The sequence below is a fragment of the Theobroma cacao genome, chromosome 5, assembly GCF_000208745.1.
Source record: "Theobroma cacao cultivar B97-61/B2 chromosome 5, Criollo_cocoa_genome_V2, whole genome shotgun sequence".
In the NCBI taxonomy this organism is placed as follows: Eukaryota; Viridiplantae; Streptophyta; class Magnoliopsida; order Malvales; family Malvaceae; genus Theobroma; species Theobroma cacao.
Window position 1 is genome coordinate 31,879,640 of NC_030854.1, and position 20,339 is coordinate 31,899,978.

Sequence of the window (20,339 nt, forward strand, 5' to 3'; positions counted from 1 at the left end):
CTAGTCTCAGCATTTATTATATATATATATATATATATATATATCAAGCAATGAATTACTCAAATAAACATCATAGTCAAATTCAAGCTTCCACAAGACCATATATACGACTTTAAAAGGCTTTTGCGAATTACATGTTACAATTAATTCCATATATTAATTTTATCACCAAAGCGCAGAACTAATTATCAATTTAATTATGACAACGAATTTAATTGTAATCCTAATATGGAAAGGAGTATCTTGGCGTAGTCCAATTGCTATGGTAAATATATTTATAATTCTATTATGGACAGGAGTCTCAGTAATTTCGACACCCAAAAGGCAACGGCAGTGCCCAGGACAGCTTAATTTCTAATTTTTTTTCTCTCCAATTTAATTTAATTAATCATCCAAAAATTTTGAATTTTTTTCCTAGTGTAATTAAAATTCAAAAATCCAACTTCTAATCAGAAAACAATTCTTAGCTATAAATACTATATATATACTCTGCTTTTCATATGAATGGGTTGACAACATAATTCTCTGGAAGGAAGGAAAGGAGAGATAGAGGTATTTTGTTTTCAACAAGCAATTGTAAGTTATCCATTAACCCTAATTTTCTTTTTTATATTACTGCCTGATTTTCACTGTTTGAAAGTTTTGTTTAATTAAATAATAGTCAAATTTCATTAGTGAAAAGTTTTGTTTAATTAAACAATAATCAAGCCTCAATAGAATCTGTTGTTCTGTAGTAGTAAAAACTTCAATTAGAATCCCAAATTTCAAACAATGTGTTTTTTTATATATAAGTAAATTTAGTTACCAATAATTATAGATTCTGCCTCTTAGTTTCAACTCTTACATAATATAATTACCAACAAACCTATTTCATGGAAATTGACTTTTTTTTTTTGTTATTGTGGGATAGCTTCAATAATATGTGTAATTATCTATTTCATAAAAAAAAAAGAATCGAATTGTTAGTTAACAATAATGGATATATATACTTTAGATTATATATGCCTTTTCAAATTGGGTTTTAATTTCAAACTCATGCTGATCCTAGTTGGTTTGGTGGCAATTAATTAAGTACTAGGCATCTAACTCACGGCTCAACATCTAAATTACTTAATTAGTTTGTAGTCAAAGTTTTAATTCACTTGTTTGGAAATCCCACAGCAAGCATCTATGGAAAACCAAGACTTGATACCATCTAACGAAGAAAAGTTTGAGGATTTGCGAGCAGTCTTCCACCAGAGCTTTTAAGTTTGATATCGTCAAATCTCTATGCTGGGGACAATGCCTTGTTTCGTGCTATTTGCAAAACATGGCGATCAATCACCATTGCTCCTCCACTTCCACTTCCTCTTCCTTCCCCCTTTGATCATGCTGATTCTCCATTTCCGTGGCTATTCCATATTCCCAAAAGCAATACTGGTAGAGGAAAATTTTTCCACCCCATATATAATTACACTTGGGAGATGGACCTTCCAGCCCAACTAGTAGGTGCTGTAATCCGCTTTTCAAAGTATGGGTGGTTGCTAATGGCAAGGGACATGGTACATCCATTTCTCTTCCATCCTTTGTCAAAAGTGATCGTCGACCTTCCTGACCTGCCACGGGCTTGATTCGGTACAATTAATGTTCTTTACTTCTCCACCATCCGTAGATCGTTTGGTTCTCCACCATCCTAAAATCGTGCTCCCCATTTAGGTGTGGTTACTAACGTGGCACTACCACATTATAATCTTCTTAAGATGATAGCACAATAAAATCCTAAAATCATGCTCCCCATTTAGGTGTGGTTACTGGTGTGACATTGTCACGTGACTATCTTTTTCTCTTCTTTTTTTCACCAAAAACTTATGCACTCGTTGAGATTTGAACTAAAACTTTAAACACATCAAAATCATTACCACCACATCTAAGCTCTTGTTTTTTATTACTTCTTACTTTTATTTCTTTTCTTCTTTTTTTATTTTTTTTAACTTTCTTTTTCCAAAACTACGTCGTTTTGATACCTTTTAACTCTCAAAAACCTTAACTATAAAAACATCTTTTTTTTTTTTCATTTTTTCCTTTCCCTTCTCTACCTCTTATTTTTTTCTATATGGGAAGAAAAAAATGAGAAAACAATTGCTTTTATAATTAGGATTTTTTAGAGTTTAAGACGGCATCAAAATGACATAGTTTTGAAAAAAAGTAAAAAAAATAAAAAAGAAGAAAAGAATAAAAGAAATAAAAGGAAGAAATAATCAAAAGTAATGGTTTAGGTGTGGTGGTAAGGGCTTTGGTGTGTTGGAGGTTTTTGCTTCGAGCCTCATCCTACCATGTCAACATTTTGGTTTGAGTTCAGCATCTTTAATTGTCAAATTGGATGTCGTTAGGGAAGTGACTAAATTAAATTATTTCGATTTTAAATATAAGAACCAAATTGAACAAAATGCATCAATACAAAAATTTAGTGAAAAAAAAAATGTTAGGAGGATACTCACTACTTCCCACTAGATTAAAGGTTTGGAAGACAAGTCAGAACAAAGGTAAAGCTTGACTATTGATTGCCATACTTCGCTGAATGCTTCCCATTTAAATGTTGAATATTGTACATGGCATCAAATTTTTTGAACTACATGGATAAGAATCAAGTTTCTTGAAACTACAAGTAAACCTTTAGGTTTTGAGGATGAAATCGTGTCATATCAAATAAACAATAATCCTCTCATATTTAAAAAAAAAAAATTCTTCTCGATCAAGCGTTTGATAAAATTATAAAATAGAAGCTGCAGGGTAGAAACTTACCTCACAAACATGTTTCCTCCCAAACACAATTTCCTTGCATTTGCTGTAGATAGTGCATTTTTCTTAGCCATTGCGAGGAAAAAAAAAAGCTCCCATACATGATTTTCTTCTTGCATTTACTGCAGATATTGCATTTTTCTTAACCATTGCGAGGAAAGAAAAAAGAGATGTTGTTAACAAATGAAAAAGAAGAGAAAAAATAATTTTTGAGATGCGTGGAAAATTAAATGCTTATGACAGTACTAGATTAGGCATTAGAGATTTACGGTTATTGCCTCATTGTAAAAGCACGAGTATTATATTGAATTGAAATGATTTTATTTATTTATTTATATTTTACAATATTAAGAAGTAGACTATTAATTAGCTTAGATCCGGTGGCTTGGATAGTTAGGTTTATCCGAGTGATCCACTTAGAAAAACTAACATTTGCCATGACTCATATCTCATCAACTTTGAATTTTTTTAACCCAACCAAAAATCCCCAAACACGTTTAAATCCAAATTTAAGAAAAGTCCAAAAACCTTAAATACCAAAATTTAAAACCCAAATCCAATAAGACCTGATGATAGAGGCTGCCATGTCTCCTTTCATTCCCTCTGAACCTCTTGCCAACCTTTACTTGAAATATTCAATTATTTATTCTCATTTAAACTATCATCTGTTTTAGCTTTTGGGAACAAAAAATTAATTGAATTTCATGAAACATCCCTAAGATTTGCTTTAACTAATAACTTGGCAATTGACACACAAACATATATGAGAAGTTAAAAATGTATCATATATGTGTTCAAATTAAATCTTGGAGGATCCCTTCTTTTTCTTCTTGTTCTTAGGTTTTACAGCATCTTTCAATGTTTTCCGCCTTTTAGTCTGCATTTCAGTTTTAGATGCATTGATAGCTAATGATTTTGGATTAACATCTTCATATGGCCCCTCTCCTTCAGCTTCACCACTTGACTGCTTTTCCTCACCGCTTGACTCGTTTTTCTTACTGGGAGTTGATAAACCTACAACTTCCACAGGTAAGAAGACACAGATCAACTTGTGTTTTACGCCAAACTAATGACTTCTTTTGAAAGTTCTTTAGAAAAAAATGATCCCATTTGCAACCCAGTTCTTCAACAATAATGATGCCATTCATCCCAAAACAAAGTGTCAATAATTGTTCATCAGGTACAAGGGTATTCCAGTATTGTAGAAAATGGGCTCTCATAAGGTCGACCTCATTTTATTTTAGGTTAAATCCTATTGTTAATTTTTTAACTTTTAGATACTTGGTCTTGATTGTTAATTGCATTTGGCTTTTGCCTTTTGATGAAGTGGAGGATGGCACTTGCAAAAGTTTGGTTGTTTAGATTGCTCAGAATTTTGTAAAGATTTTGGTTGATGATTCCAATAAATTTTTTGGACAATTGGTTAATGATTAGGGTCTGAAAAATATGGGTGAAAAGAGATTACTTATTCTTAGAATGCGCATAACTTGTCCTAAGCGATCTGAATCTAGACAGATTGTTTAGAGGCTGATGCCTAAGAGACAAAGGAAAGCTGATCTAAAGCAGTAGAGAGACCTAAGAGTCCTAAGCGATCTGAATCTAGACAGATTATTAAGGTTGGGGGCTGACGCCTCAAAGGCCAAGGGACACAACCTGATCTCATCTTAAAAGTGTAGGGAGATTTGATTCATGCGATAACGACACTCTCACACAAAAGTATATCAAATGATAGAAATATCCTTCAAAAGGTTTTTGTATAAAGATATATTAGATTTTTTACTTAGAAAGTTTTTAATCATTTTCGACTTTTTCTTTATTCAAATTTAAATGGTTATTTTTGATGCTATAATTTAAAGCATCATATTTGATCACTCTCTGTGAAATTACTTTATCATTATGGGAGTTTAGCTGGCAATAATAAATACGAATAAAAGAGATAAAAAAGAAAGAAAAACCCAAAAACAAAAAAAATCACTCAGGCGATTTTCCCTAATATAAGTATCTTCATGTACAAAACAACATCTTGAGAGCTCTGACTTAATCACAGACAGGTGCATTACAATCAATTTCATACATTAATTTTACAATTACTGAAAAACTAATTAGTCATTTATGGTTACCAAGTAATTGTAATTCTAATATGAAATGGAGTATTTTAGCTTACAATAAATAGGACCTAAGAATGCATGGAAAAATTAGCTTCCTTCCATTTTGTTCAATACAGATCAAAAGAGAAATTAACTAGCCCTATTTTCGATGTCTACAAGGAAAATCTAGAAACATTAATTCCCCCCAATTGGACTATGAAAATGACAAAAATCTTTGTCTTTGTGCAGTTAGCTAGGCGAATGCATGCTTTAATTAATATATTATATTACATAATATAATTAGCTATATATATATATATATTTCAATTTAAATTAAAAGTTGATTTTGGACTTGGTGGTGTTGAGTTATTTGAATATTTGCTTAATTCTTATTTCTATACTCTGTTAATGCTAAATAGCTACAAAGTGGTAAATAGTAATTATAGGCATGATATGATCGGCATTATTTTGGATTAGTGGGTAAATAGTTCTTTAAAGGTCAAAATCCATTTACTAGTGGTGGAAAATGTTCAAGGCGAAAACATTTTGTAAGATAACTTTGAACAACGTGATCAGCCAATACAGAAACCGGTGAGCGCACACATACACCATTCCACCCTTTTTTATTGTATTGATATTTGGTCATTCACATTTCAATCCCAAACTTAATTCTATTCAATCTTTGCTTTGAATTTATTGTAATTAATCAAGGCCAAAATGATATCTTTGTAAAATTGATTCTGAGTACAACAAAGTCTTCATTACCAACACTTATCTATAATATATAGTCAATTCAACTTGAAAATATCAGTCATCAAATTCGATTTAGGATTGAAATTAATGCTTCTTCACCAAATTTATTTGTTTAGACAACTAAAAGACAATAGGATTTAAAAACTTAACTAGAGTTGAAGGAAATATAGATGGTCTGAGAAAAATCAAAGCTTTAGATAAAATTACAATGGAGATTGAGGTGGGGTTTTCAAAAAGATTTGAAGTGTTGTTGCCATGGTTGTTAGTTTTAACTTAAGAAAAGAGAAAACACCTAAGCAGTGCAAAGAAAGCGAAAGTCTTCATGCAAATTCCAAAAGAGAGACGAAAGTACTGGGAACGTGCTTCAATGGTTACTCTGTAGACGGGCTGAAAGGAAATCCAAACCGTGGAGTATAGCCAATGTACCTCGATCGACCTACCATTTTGGACTCATCGAGGCAACGTAGGCGATGAGGCTCAAAAGGTAGGCAGATTAATCTAGGATGAGTTAGGTGTTAAGGAGAAAAGTTATAGAAAGGACTTGAAAGAGTCTAGGGATTATTTTACAACTCCTAGTGTCACATATGGCGCACATGTTGCTTTAGGTGATAGGAGTTGTCAAAGAAATCCTTTGGCTCTTGAAAGTTGAATGTCCTCTTTATTACTCTCCACTATATTGGGTTGGTGAGGCAAACATTTCCCTTGATATTACTATAATATACAAGACACCAAAGTCATTGGTGGCATGCCCAGACAACTGCTATATAAATAGTAGTGCATCGAAGAAGGCTGCACCACTGCCTTTGCTTGTTAGTTGTAACACTCTTCCAAAGCTCTATCCACTTCCAAAAACAACACCTTTCTAACTCAAATTACTCAAACTAATGGCCCCTTCACTTGCAGAACCATTCAGTGATTCTTCAGTTCTTACTGGTTTCGTTATTAACCAAGGTAACGGAGTGAAGGGCTTGTCCGAATTGGGACTTGGAGTCCTCCCTAAGCGATATATCCAACCTTTGAAAGAAAGGATGTGCATGACCAACATCATTTCCTAAGAATCCATTCCCATCATTGATATGTCAAATTGAGAAGGCCCCCAAGTGGCCAAATTGATTTGTGATGCTACCTCGAAATGAGGCTTTTTTCAGATTATCAACCATGACGTGCCTATTGAAGTGCTAGAGAATGTTAAAGACGCAACTTACAAGTTCTTTGGGCTACCAGTTGTGGAGAAAAAATAAGTATTCCTAGGAACACTCGTCTTCAAATAATGTCCGATTTGGCACAAGTTTTAGCCCTCAAGCAGAAAAAGCTCTCGAGTGGAAAGATTACCTTAGCTTGTTTTACGTCTCTGATGAAGAGGCGTCTGCATTGTGGCCTCCTGTTTGCAGGTATAATGAAGAGTCTAATCACTTATTAGATTTTCTTGCATATATTATATATACATAATTACAACATCCTGATGACATGCACAATTGTTAACAAATATACTAATGGATCTTTTTGCTTTTTTTCAGGGAACAAGTACTAGATTACATGAACAAGTCTAAAGTTGTCATTAAACAGTTATTACAGGTGCTAATGAAGGGTCTCAACGTGAATGAGATCGATCAAACAAAAGAATCATTATTGATGGGTTCAATGAGGACTAACCTTAACTAGTATCCTATCTGTCCTAATCCAGAACTCACAGTTTGAGTAGGACGTCAATCCGATGTCTCAACTCTTACAATTCTTCTTCAAGATTGTTGAAGTATTGGCTTTTGTTTCTGGAAGGTAAGAACTTCACTAGCTTGGTAAGGGAGGTTCGCAGGAAGTTCAAATCTGTGAAGAAGAAAAAGAGCACGTGACTTACATGTGTCTCAATTAAATGTTACATCGTTTAGTTTATTACTAGTGTTGTTTCATAATTTCAGTTGTTTCTTTAATTTAGCAAAATTATGTATCACTTGGATATTGTTCCTCTGTTTCAGTGAGCTATCAAAAAGGAATATTTTGTAGTCTCCAATGCAAAATATTCCTCGATTGTTTTGGTATAGCCAAGTGTTTTTTCTTTGTTAGCTGCATTTTCTCTCTCTCCTCTGTATATATACAAAAGGCATATGATTTAATGAAGTGTAAGAGCTTGGTGATATTTCGTGTCCAACAATTTTCTCCTTCTTCTTTCTCTATATTTGTTCATCCATCTTTTCCAGAAAATTCTTATTGTTCGACATGGTATCAAAGCACTATATTAGATCTTAAGGGACTGTTTGTTCATTTTTTTAACCCTGTACCTTTTCAACTAATCATCTTTTAGTATTCTCTTCATTCTCTATGGCTATTTCAAGATTCAACACTTTAGCTCTACCAATCTTTACAGGGGAGAACTATGCCTTCTGGTCCATAAAGATGAACTCGTATCTCAAAGCTTTTTGCCTTTGGAACATTGTGGAGACAGGAGAAGATCCGGTTCAGAGACATGCCAATCCAACCTTAGCTCAGATACGTCAGTTTCATGAGGACAAAGCAAAAAGGTATAAAGCTTTGTTCTGCTTACAATCTGCTATAGCTGATGACATTTTCTTTAGGATTATGCATCTAGATAGTCCTAAGGAGGTGTGGGATCACTTGAGGGATGAATTTTTTGGCAATGATAGGACTAGGCATATTTAGATTTTGAACTTGTCTAGGCAGTTTGAAATGTTGAGAATGGAAGATGATGAAAATATCAGGGAGTTTTCTGATAAAATGATGAGTTTGGTGAATCAACTGAGGCTGTTAGGGAAGACTGTGACTAAAGAACGGTTGGTTCACAAGATGTTGGTGAGCTTACCTAAGAAGTATGAATCCAAGATCTCTTTTTTGGAAGATTCAAGGGATATGTCATAGGTTACTTTGAAGGAGCTTGTAAACTCTCTAGAAGGCTCAGAGCAAAAAAAGAGCTTATAGGCAGAAAACTTCAATGGATAGTGCTTTAGTAGCTAAAACTAAGCCTTTAAAATTAGGTAACAACTCAAAGAAAAATGATTTTGAAAGAAAGGAGAAAGGAAAGAAAGTTGAGGATGATAAGTCTGGTACACAAAAAACCAAATATCTTTCTTGTTCTCACTATAAGAAGACAACTCACTCAACTAAATTTTACTGGTACAGACCTAATGTGAAATGCAATTCTTGTAACCAACTAGGACATGTTGAGAGAGTACGTAAGAACAAAGACACTAAGGTTGAAGGTAAAGCTACAGTTGCAGAGGAACAAGTTGAGGCATGTGATGAAGTGTTGTTCATGGTCAAAAAGTCTAGTGAATCAGTTAAGGAGAATCTGTGGTTGATTGATAGTGCCTGCTCTAATCACTTAACTGGTGATGAGAGCCAATTTGCTACTCTGGATAGGAGCTATAGGTCAAGGGTTGAGATTGGTGATGGATCTTTTCTGAGGATTCTAGGCAAGGGAACTGTTATTGTTGAAACTTAGCATAGTACTGAGTATATTGCAGATGTTTATTTTGTACTGGATGCCAATCAAAGCTTGTTGAGTGTTGGTCAGTTGACTGAGGGTAATTATGCTATTTTGTTTAAAGATAGGTATTGTATTAACTTTGATCTTAAAGGTGAGGAGGTGCTCTCTGTGGAGATGAGAAACAAATGCTATCCAATAGATTGGAAGCATTCTGATCAAGCATTCTCAAGCATAGTCAATGACTCTGAGCTATGGCACAAGAGGCTCAGGCATGTCAATTACAATTCACTTCAAATCATGGCTGCTAGAGAACTAGTCATAGGTATACCGAGGATAGCTAAACTAGAAGCAGTGTGCAGAACCTGTCAATATAGGAAGCAATGCAGGCTTCCTTTTCCTAAGCAGAAAAGCTTGAAAACTACTGAAAAGTTATAGCTTGTTCATACAGATTTAAAAGGACTTATGAAGACTCCTTATCTTGGTGGCAGTAAATATTATCTGTTCTTCATTGATGATCTGACTCGATATTATTGGACTTATTTCCTTAAGAATAAGTCAGAAGCCTTAAGTAATTTTATGAAATTCAGAAATTTGGTAGAGAACCAGGCAACTTTAACTATCAAAGTACTAAGAAGTGACAATGGAAAAGAGTTTACTATTGCTGAATTTGAGAATTTTTTGTCACAGCTTGGTATTTCTCATCAGTTAACGGTACCATACACTTCACAGCAAAATAGAGTCTCTGAAAGGAAGAATAGAACTCTTTTTGAAATGGTAAGATGCCTTTTGTTCCAAAAGAATCTCCCTAAAACTTTTTGGGCAAAGGCAATTAACACTGCCAACTATATTTTGAATATATCTCAAACAAGAGTTTTAATGCAGACAACTCCCTAAGAGAGTTGGTTTGGAAGAAAACCATTTGTACATCATTTAAGGATCTTTGGATCTGTCTGTTATGCAAAGATACCTGATGAGAAGAGATCAAAACTTGATGAAAAGAGTGCTACTGCTATTCTGATTGGTTATAGTGACCTTATCAATGGTTACAAACTATATAATGTTGAAACCAAAAGAATTTTCTTCAGTAGGGATACAAGGTTTGATTAACAGGCAATTTTATGGTAATTGAGTATGCACGAAATGTGAACTTCCTTTCAATTCTAAAGTATGCCTACTTTTATGCTCAAAACTACTCCAAAATACTTCTATCACTGCTTTGATTGCTCGAAAGTCGACCTGGCGATGAATGCTCTAGTAAGGATGCTTTGGAGGGAGATGGATGATTTGTCAAGGAGTATTGATGAGTTATTGAGGAGTTACAAAGTTAAAAACTAGGGTAAAAAACACTCACCTTCTTAAGTTTCGATCAAAATTATAAGGGGATTCATTAGTTTTCAAAATGAACACTTCACTCTAAAAAAATATTTTTCACTGGACATGTAGTTCCAGTTGTTAGTCAATTATTAGGGTTTTGTCAATTTGATGATGTGGCAATATTAAAAAGATAATTTCACCTTTGATTAGTTTTAAAAATTACTATTACATTATTTTATTAATTAAAAAAAAAAGATAGGGAGCCCGATCAGTGCTCCCTATCGAGCTCTCCAGAGGGAGCTCTAGCAAGGGAGCTCGATTTAGGGCTCCTTTGAGAGCACCAATCTAGTGCTCCCTAATCGGTGCGCCCCTTTCTTGGAGAGCTAAAGATCGATGCTCCATTTTTTTATTTTTATTTAAAAATATAATAATAATAATAATTTTTTAAATTAATAAAGAAAGAAAAGGTATTTTAGTCTTTTCATAACTTTTGTTAACGGTGTTTGTACCAGGAGCGGAGTGTCTATTTTGAAAACTAATGAATCTGCTTGAAATTTCGATTAAAACTTATGGGGTAAGGGTGTTTTACCTTAAAAACTAACTTGATCCAAACATATGGATCACGTTGACGTGTGAACTCAAACATATGGATCTATTTCATTAAGGGCGCACACATACGACCCTTTTTTATTTTATTGCTCTTTGCTTATTCACAATTGAATCCCAAACTTAATTCTATTCAATCTTTGCTTTGAATTTATCGTAATTACTCAAGGCCAAAATAATATCTTTGTAAAGTTGATTATGAGTACAACAAAGTCTTCATCTACCAACTCTCTATCTATACTATATGTAGTCATTTCAACGTGAAAATATCAGTCATCAAAGTCAATTTCGGATTGAAAATAATGCTCCTTCACCAAATTCATAGGTTTTGACGACTAAAAGATAGGATTTAAAAAAGTCAATTAGAGTTTTAAGGAAATATAGACGGTCTGAGAAAAATCAAAGCTTTAGATAAAATTACAATGGAGATTGAGGTGGGGTTTGTGAACTTGTTGCAGCTTTCAAAAAGATTGGAAGTGTTGTTGCCATGGTTGTTAGTTTTAACTCAAGAAAAGAGAAAACACCTAAGCAAGGAAATGAAAGGGAAAGTCTTCATGCAAATTGCAAAACTAAAAGAGAGACGAAAGTACGAGGAACGTGCTTTAATCTGTGGGTGGGCTAAAAGGAAATCCAAACCTTGTGCTGATTGTGATCGGCTTGCTTTATCTTTGATTAAAAAAGAAGAGAAGGTGCAAGTTAGAGCTACAAGAGTTGGTTAAAATGTTCCAACATGAGGCAGAATCTCACGCCCAGGTTCGTAAAAGTACTCATCGAAATAACTTGACTCCAACTGCTGGAGATGAATTCCTTAATGATGCAGATTATGTTCTCATCCAATAAGACAATATGACCGCTCAAGCTATATAATTGTTAGCATCTGAATTGCAGTCGAAGGAGATAAATTTTGTAGCACGGATGTATGATTAAATCCACCAAGTAATTATTTTCAAAAAGAAAATCTCTCTCTATCTACCTTACATCTGATCATGCGTGCTTCCGGGTATAATCAAATTCTTGTCGACCCATACTTTTATAGAATTTTTTTTTGGATAAACAGTATTAACAGAAATGTGCAAAGGATTACATAAGGTTACGAAGATCTAATGATACAACACCACCCCATTTTTATTTACAATTTTCTCAATGAAGAATGACTCATCCATAATTGGAGGCAAGAATCATGCCACAACACTCAGTGGCAAAAAATGAGATAGCAGTCTTTAAAGCACCAGCACACTTCAATAGCTTCTTGGCCCCTCAAAGCCAAAACCACATACAGCACAACACACCGAAAAGTATATATAAGCCAAACAACCCAACTCTCCACCGCATGGCCAAATATGTTCCCAATCTAGTCACACTCAGGTTCATACGTGTAAAATCATAATGAAAGCCAGCAATTAATGTGACACGTACCGAGGTGCTGGCCTTACTCCTTTGGTAAGAAAAATTCTCCAAATGGATCATCTACTACACGTTATGCCGTTGACTTCAAACTCTACCTAGCTCCATCTCTTCTATAGAATTGTTCAAGTCCTCATATTATTTCTGTCTAGATACAAAATTTCAAAACCATCAACGAAAACACCAATTAAAAAATTTTACAAATTCTGATGCATTTATTAACAACCAAAACACCAAATAAAAAGATCTGTATCATTTTCAGATCACAGCACAGCACCATACTGCCTGTAACAAAGCAAACAAACCGTATATAAAATGCCAGATTTAAAATAAAATATTGATATGAAATTTTAATTAGATTTAAAAATATCATATCAATAAAATACAGCTTAAAGCATTGGAATTTGATTTTTCTTATAATTAGAGAAGACAGTCAAGAAAAGAAAGGAAAGGAGATTTTTTTTTATATGAAAAGCTTATTGGTTGACTTGAGTCAATGACGAGTCCAAATAGTCATTGGTGAAGCTCAAAAAGAAAGGATGTAAAATGCACGCTAGGCTTGGTTGGGTTGGTGAGGTAAACATTTGATAATTAAAGACAATATAAGACAAATCAAATTAGTCATTGGTGGTGTGCTTTGACAAAGGATTTATAAATAGCAGTACATTGAAAGCAAGCTGCACCACTGCCCTCTCTTTTAACACTCTTACATTGACAGCCCTATTCACTTTGGAAACACCTTGCTCTTAACTCCAATTACTCAAACCAAATGACTCACACACTCGCATAACCCTTCAATGATTCCTCAGCTCTTACTGATTTTGTTATTAACGTAATGGATGTCCGACTTGGGACTCAGCTGTCCCTAAGCAAATATATCCAACCTTTAGAAGAAAAGATGTGCATGACCAGGGGCGGAGTTAGCCAAATTTTATTGGGAGGTCAAACACAGTTAAATAAGAGTTAAAAATTTCAAAACCCTAATATATTAAATTCAATCAATAATAAAAATATTGATAATAGAAATATGAAACTAAATATAAAATTATAATTTGTAAAATATAAATTGTTAAAAATGATATATAAGATTAATAATTTTTTCTTATATAATCAGAATTATTTAAATACTATATATTCAAGAGAATTTCATTTTAACTAAACATAAAATGTAAAGCATATAAAAAAATATACTCAAGTTAATTTTCTCTTACATAATCAGGATTAATAAAAAAATGATATGTTGATGAAATTTTAAGTAACAATGTAATATTACAACTTATATTTGAGAACTATATAATAATTTATTAATTTTTAAACATTAAAATCATAGAAAATACAATTTATGTAACATAAAAAAGAAGAACATGGCAAGTAAAAGGTAGATACCACATATTACATAACAAAAAAGAAAGAAAAAGAATATTGTTAATAGTTTGTAGAAATTTGAAAAAGAATATTGTTAATAGTTTGTAGAAATTTGAAAAAGAATATTTATAGAAACTTATAACATATGAACAAATAAAATAAAAATAAAAAAAATAAATAATATTATAAATTAAAAAATTTAAAATTGAGTAAGATAAGTGAAATCATTTTATTATTTTTATTTATATTAATTATTAAATAAAACATTATTTTGAGGAAGCTAGTAATAGAATATATAAAAAAATTTAAAAATTTTTATATGTTATGGAAAAAGTTTTAAAAGAATGGCCCCCAACACATAAGGAGGCTCTGCCCCTGTGCTTGACCAACATCGTTCCCCAAGAATCCATTCCCACCATTGATATGTCAAATTAGGAAGACCCCCAAGTGGTCAAATCAATTTGTGATGCTACATCGAGATGGGGCTTCTTCCATATTGTTAACTATGTTGTGCCTGTTGAAGTGCTAGAGAATGTTAAAGATGCGACTTGTACCTTCTTTGGGCTGAGGAAAAAAATAAGTATTCCAAAGAACATTACTCTTCTATCAATGTGCGGTTTGGCATAAGTTTTAACCCTCAAGCAGAGAAGGCTCTCGAGTGGAAAGATCATCTTAGCTAGTTTACGTCTCTGAAGAGGAGTCTTCTGCATTGTGGCCTCCTGTCTGCAGGTATAACAAAAGAGTTCAATTTACTTGTTCGATTTTTTTTTGCATATATACATAAAACATCATTACAACATGCACAATTGTTAACGAATATATTATGGACTTTCTTGTTTTCTTTTCAGGGAGCAAGTGCTAGATTGCATGGAAAGGTCTAAAGTCGTCATTAAACAGCTATTACGCAGATGGTAATTAAGGGTCTAAATGTGAATGAGATTGATCAAACATGAGTCATTGTTGATGGGTTTAATGAGGACTAATCTTAACTACTATCCTATTTGTCTTAATCCTGAACTTACAGTCGGAGTAGGGCGTCACTCTGATGTCTCAACTCTCACAATTCTTCTTCTAAGATGAAATCGGGGGACTCTTCGTAAGAAGTAATCAAGGTGATAACTGGATTCATGTTCCTCCAATTAAAGGTTCTATTGTGATCAATGTTGGAGATTCATTGCAGACAATGAGTAATGGCAGTTATAGGAGTGTTGAACATCGCGTGGTTGCCAATCGAAGCAAGAGCAGAATTTCCGTTCCCATTTTTGTCAATCCAAGACCTGGTGATAAGATTGGACCCTTGCCTGAATTGGTTGCAAGCAATGAAAAATCAATTTACAAGCAAGTTCTCTATTCAGATTATGTCAAACATTTCTTCCGTAAGGCCCATCATGGAAAGAAAACAGTTGAATCTGAATTATAAACATAATCATTTTTTTTTCATCCACAGTAATAAGTCGTTGATTTGTTGAAGAAAAATGATTAATAAGAATAAAATGTATACATAGAAGTATTACAATATGCTTCAGGATATTAGAAAGTAGCCCTTGCACGCAAAAGATGCATCTTGTACAAGACCAAAAAGTCGACTTATTTCATTGTTTATTTTTTGTTCAACTTCTCTTTGCCAATAATTTTTAAAGACATTAGCCATAGTCTGCTTAAAACAGCGGCTTTAGTTTTATTTTATCTCTTCAGAAGAGAAAATTAAAATAGTATCATTATAAAAATATAACATGAACTCGAGATGGACGTCGGAACACAAACACATGTCCAATATGAATATGTTAGATTTTTTGAAAAAAATTGTATTTTAATATTGAATATCTAAATATTATATTCATATAAATTTTATTGTGTTAAAAAATATCAAATTTGGATACATTATAATAAAATGAAAAGCCCATATAATATAGAGAAAAATAAGTTTAAAATCTCATCTCGTGCTTTTAGACTTCTTCAAATGTATATACAAAAATATGTTAGTATTATACAAGAAAATTTTGCGACATGACTCACTCTAACAAATGTGTTAAACCAATGGCTTGAAAGAGATGCATAATAGATATAGCTGAGTGTTGGTCATGTTGAAAAGCTGGGAACGACCAAAAATGGTCCCAGTACTGGAAAGGTGTCTGTTTGTAGGAATTGTTCACTATTATGTGGGTTAATTAGCTGACTCCATGTGCTTTCTCAATTTTAAAATTGAATTAAAGAAAGAGTGAAAGAAAAATATCAATATCTGCTTCATTTTAAATACTTAGGTAATATTCTTTAAGGCATAATAATTTAAAAAATCATTAAATTATAAATTTTTATTTGTTTATTCTATTTAATCAAATTCTTATACTTTTATTTTGATCAAATAAATTCTTATAACATTGATTAATTAACTATTATTAATTAAAATGTCACTTATAATTTTTTATATAATGTAGTGTTTTTATGACGTTGATATGAAAAATAAAAAATATTCTATGATTTTGTCATCATGTCATATCAAAATATTATATCATCATTTACTATAACATGTCAACATGTTTAAGTCAACACCATATAGTATAAAATGATAAATGATGTTTTGACTAATAATAATTAATCAAGTATTAGTCAAGATTTATTTGATTCAAAATAAAAATATAATATCTTAATTAAACGTAATAAAAAAAATTTATTTAAAATTTTTTAAATAATTTAAAAGCTTTTTTAGATGTTATGATTGTTCTTAATAAAAATTTATAACTTTAATATAATAAAAGGAGCACTTTCATACGTGAACAGTTTGTAGGTATTCATAGGATATTCTTTTTCAATTATCTAAGGTTGGTGGCTGCTTCAATGTGCATATTATGGTATATCTTTAAATGGTTAAAGTACTCATTAGTCCCTGTATTTAGATTTTTTTTCAATTTAGTTTTTTACTTAAAATCGTGATAATTTAATCTTTTAGTTTTGAGAATTGTTTCAATTTAGTCTTTTCAATATTTTTTGTCCAAATATATTAGTATGGTACTAACGTCAATACTAAAATGATGCTGACATGGCATCAAATGCTAATGTGATATGTGAAGTAAGTTCGGATTGCTAATGTAGCATTACCAGTGGACAAATCAAATAAAAAATTTTTAATATTCAAAACACTGCCCTTCTGAGACCTCCAAACCTTAACATTTAAACCTTATTTTCTCCTTCTTGCTTCAAGTTTTAAGTTTTTCTCTCTACCCGCAACCCTTTCTCTCTGGAAACTTAATGCAAAAACCCTAACCTCTGTCGTTCTCCCCTCAGCCATAGCTGCCACTGTCAAACCACCACGGCCTTCGTTCCCACCAACAAACTTCTCTCTCTCCTACCCTTTTCCAAGATATGTCACCTCCAAAGAGGAAAAACAAAATAGCTCTCTTCTCTCTTTTCCTTCTCAGTCTTTTATCAAACCCCAAAGACTTAGCTAGTGTCCTCTTTCTTTTTGTAATTTTTTGAATTTTTTTTTTAAATTTAATTTACTTAACAAATCCTAGATTAGAGCTCAAAAGGATTCAAGTTTTGACCACAAAATTAAATAATTTTTTTTAGATTGAGAATTGATTAAAATAGTGTAATTTAGAAATGGATGCTGATTCATAGAATGCTAGCCTTCAACTTTTAAGAGATATTAATAAAACGGGAAAAAGGAGAGAAAGCCAAAAAGAAGAAAATGGGAAATGTTCCCACCTTATTCAGTGATGAAAGCGTTGCTGCTGTACAAAACATATAGACAGATAGCAAAAAGAGCAAAAAGACAAGAGTCATACACAAACGACCATATTGGCCCTGTAACTAATTCCTAGCTAATTACACATGTAATTAAAACATTAAAACATTATAATACAAATTATATATTTCTATTATCCTCCTTCAAGTGGAGCATGGATATCATCTATTCTCAACTTGGACTTCAAGAATTGGAATTGAGTAGGATGTAAAGATTTAGTAAATATATCTGCTGCTTGGTCTTTAGTATTGATATGTTGAGGATCAATGGTACCATTTTGAACTTTGTCTCTAATGAAGTCGTAGTCAATTTCTATATGCTTAGTTCTTTCATGCAAGATTGGATTCCTGCAAATGTAGATGGTAGATTAATTGTCACAAAACATAAGGACTGCAGCTTTATGTTCAATCCCAAGATCATGCAATAGATACAGTATCCACAATATTTCACAACAAGCTAGTGACATTGCTCTATATTCTACTTCTGTTGAGCTTCTAGCTACAACAGATTGTTTCTTTGATTCCCAACTACTAATAGAGCCACCAAGAAAAATACCAAAGCTTGGAACAGATTTTCTAGTATCCTTACATCCAGCCCAATCACTATTTGTAAATGCTTGAAGTTTTAACCTAAATTTAGTGGAGAGGATAATACCTCGCCCAGATGCTATTTTTAAATACCTTAATACACGATATGCAGCTTGTATATGTGAATGTCTGGGCTTGTCCATGTATTGAGAGATGCATTGTATAGTAAAGGGGATGTCAAGTTTGGTGCATGTGAGATAAATCAATCTCCCCACCAATTTTCTGTAATGTATGGCATCTTCGAGGAAAGCTGTACGATCTTCTTTGGTCAACTTGCTATTATAATCCATAGGAGTTGTGGTAGGTTTTGCTCCAAATAATCCAGATTCATTGAGAAAATCTAATGTATATTTGCATTGATAGAAAAAAATAACTTTTGTAGACCTTGAAATTTCCAAACCAAGAAAATATCTTGGCGCTCCCAAGTTCTTCAACTTGAATTTGGATTTGAGAAATTCTTTGACTATAGCTGAAGCACTAGATGGTGTACTTCCAATGATAATGTCATCTACTTATACTAAAAGAGCAACAAAATCACCTTTAGTGGTAGTGTATGTGAACAACGAATAATCACTTTTAGATTGATTAAAACCATAACTAAGTAATGAATCAGTTAGCTTGAAATTTCATTGTCTTGTGGCCTATTTAGGACCATATAAGGTCTTCTTTAATTTGCAAGCTAGTTTGCTGCCAAGAGGAAAATCACCCTTCACTTTGTGTCCTTATGGTAAATCCATGTATACAGTTTCATGAAGCTCTCCATTTAGGAAAGTATTATTTATGTCTAATTGACATAAATCCTATCCTTTTGCTGCTGCAATAGTAAAAAATGTTTTGATTGTTGTCTGCTTAGCTACTAAACTGAAAGTCTCAGTGTAGTCAAACCCTTCAACTTGGCTGTAGCCCTTTGCTACCAGCCTGGCTTTGTATCTCTCCATTTTTCCATCAGCATTGAGTTTCACTTTGTACACCCACTTGTAACCAGTTGTGTGTATTATTTAGTAGAGGGATTATATTCCAAGTCTCATTCTCTTCCAATGCCTCAATTTTAGAGTTCATGGCTTTTCTCCATTGATCATGTAACATGGCTTGGTAAAAGCTATAAGGTTCTGGGATATGACTAAGTGAAGTAGTGAAAGCTACAAAAGAAGAAGACAATATTTGCACAAATAAATGATTAGTAATGGGATAAAGGATAGAATTGTTAGAGTTTTTAAGTAAGTTACAAAGGTCGGCATCTAAATATTTGGGTTTTTTAATAAATCTTTTGCTTTTTCTTGGTTGAGAAGTGTGCTGGGGTTCAAAATCAGTAATGGGAATGTCAATCTCAAGAGATAAGAATTCCTCAGCATAATCATCNTACGGGGTTTCAATCGGCATTCGGGGTGAAGAATGTCTGTCGAGGCCTCGCGACGGTTGTCACGGGCCCGATGGGGAGTTTCGGGTCGTGACACTATTATTGACAAGTGTGTCTGGTATGTTTTGAAGGTTATAGGAAGTAGAGGGCAATGTGGAATAGTCAATGGAATTAGGGTATTTAGAAAAGATGACATAAGGTTCATTGTTTTGAGGGGTAGGGCAATCAGTATGCTATAAAAATGGATCAGCAGATGTATTATTAGTGGTACTATCTTTAAAAGGAAAAATGTGTTCACAAAATACAACATCTCTGGAATTCAAAATTTGGTGAGTATGCAGATCATACAGCATGTATCCTTTTATGCGAACAAGATATCTAAAGAAAACACATTTTCTGGCTCTAGGATCGAACTTTTTCCTATGATGTGCAAGAGTGGAAACATTAACATAATTAACCAAATACCTTTAAATGATTATATGCTGGCAACTTATCCAACAAAAGTTCATAATGAGTTTTGTGATTTACAAGAAAAGGTATTCTGTTTATAAGGTTATAGGTAATTAGAATTAAGTGACCCCAGAAATGTATGGGCATAGAGGCTTGGAACATTATCGATCTAGCTACATTTAGCAGATGTTGGTGTTTCCTCTCAACTACCCCATTTTGTTGGGGAGTATCCACACATTATAGTTGATGGATTATGCCCTTGGAAGAATAAAAATCATAAAGCTTAAATTCTGGTCCATTGTCAGACCTAATCAGTTTTATTCTGTAATTAAATTGTGTTTTAACCACGTTATAAAAACTGGGCACTATTGAAACAACTTTTGACTTGTTTTTCATAAGAATAATCCATGTAAACCTGCTAAAATCATCTACCACAGTTAGAAAATATTTGTAT

At 32.9% G+C, this 20,339-nt stretch overlaps 2 pseudogenes; both read left to right on the plus strand.

Annotated features, from left to right (window-relative positions):
- Positions 6,503 to 7,370, plus strand: LOC108662009 (annotated as a pseudogene).
- Positions 13,217 to 15,166, plus strand: LOC108662010 (annotated as a pseudogene).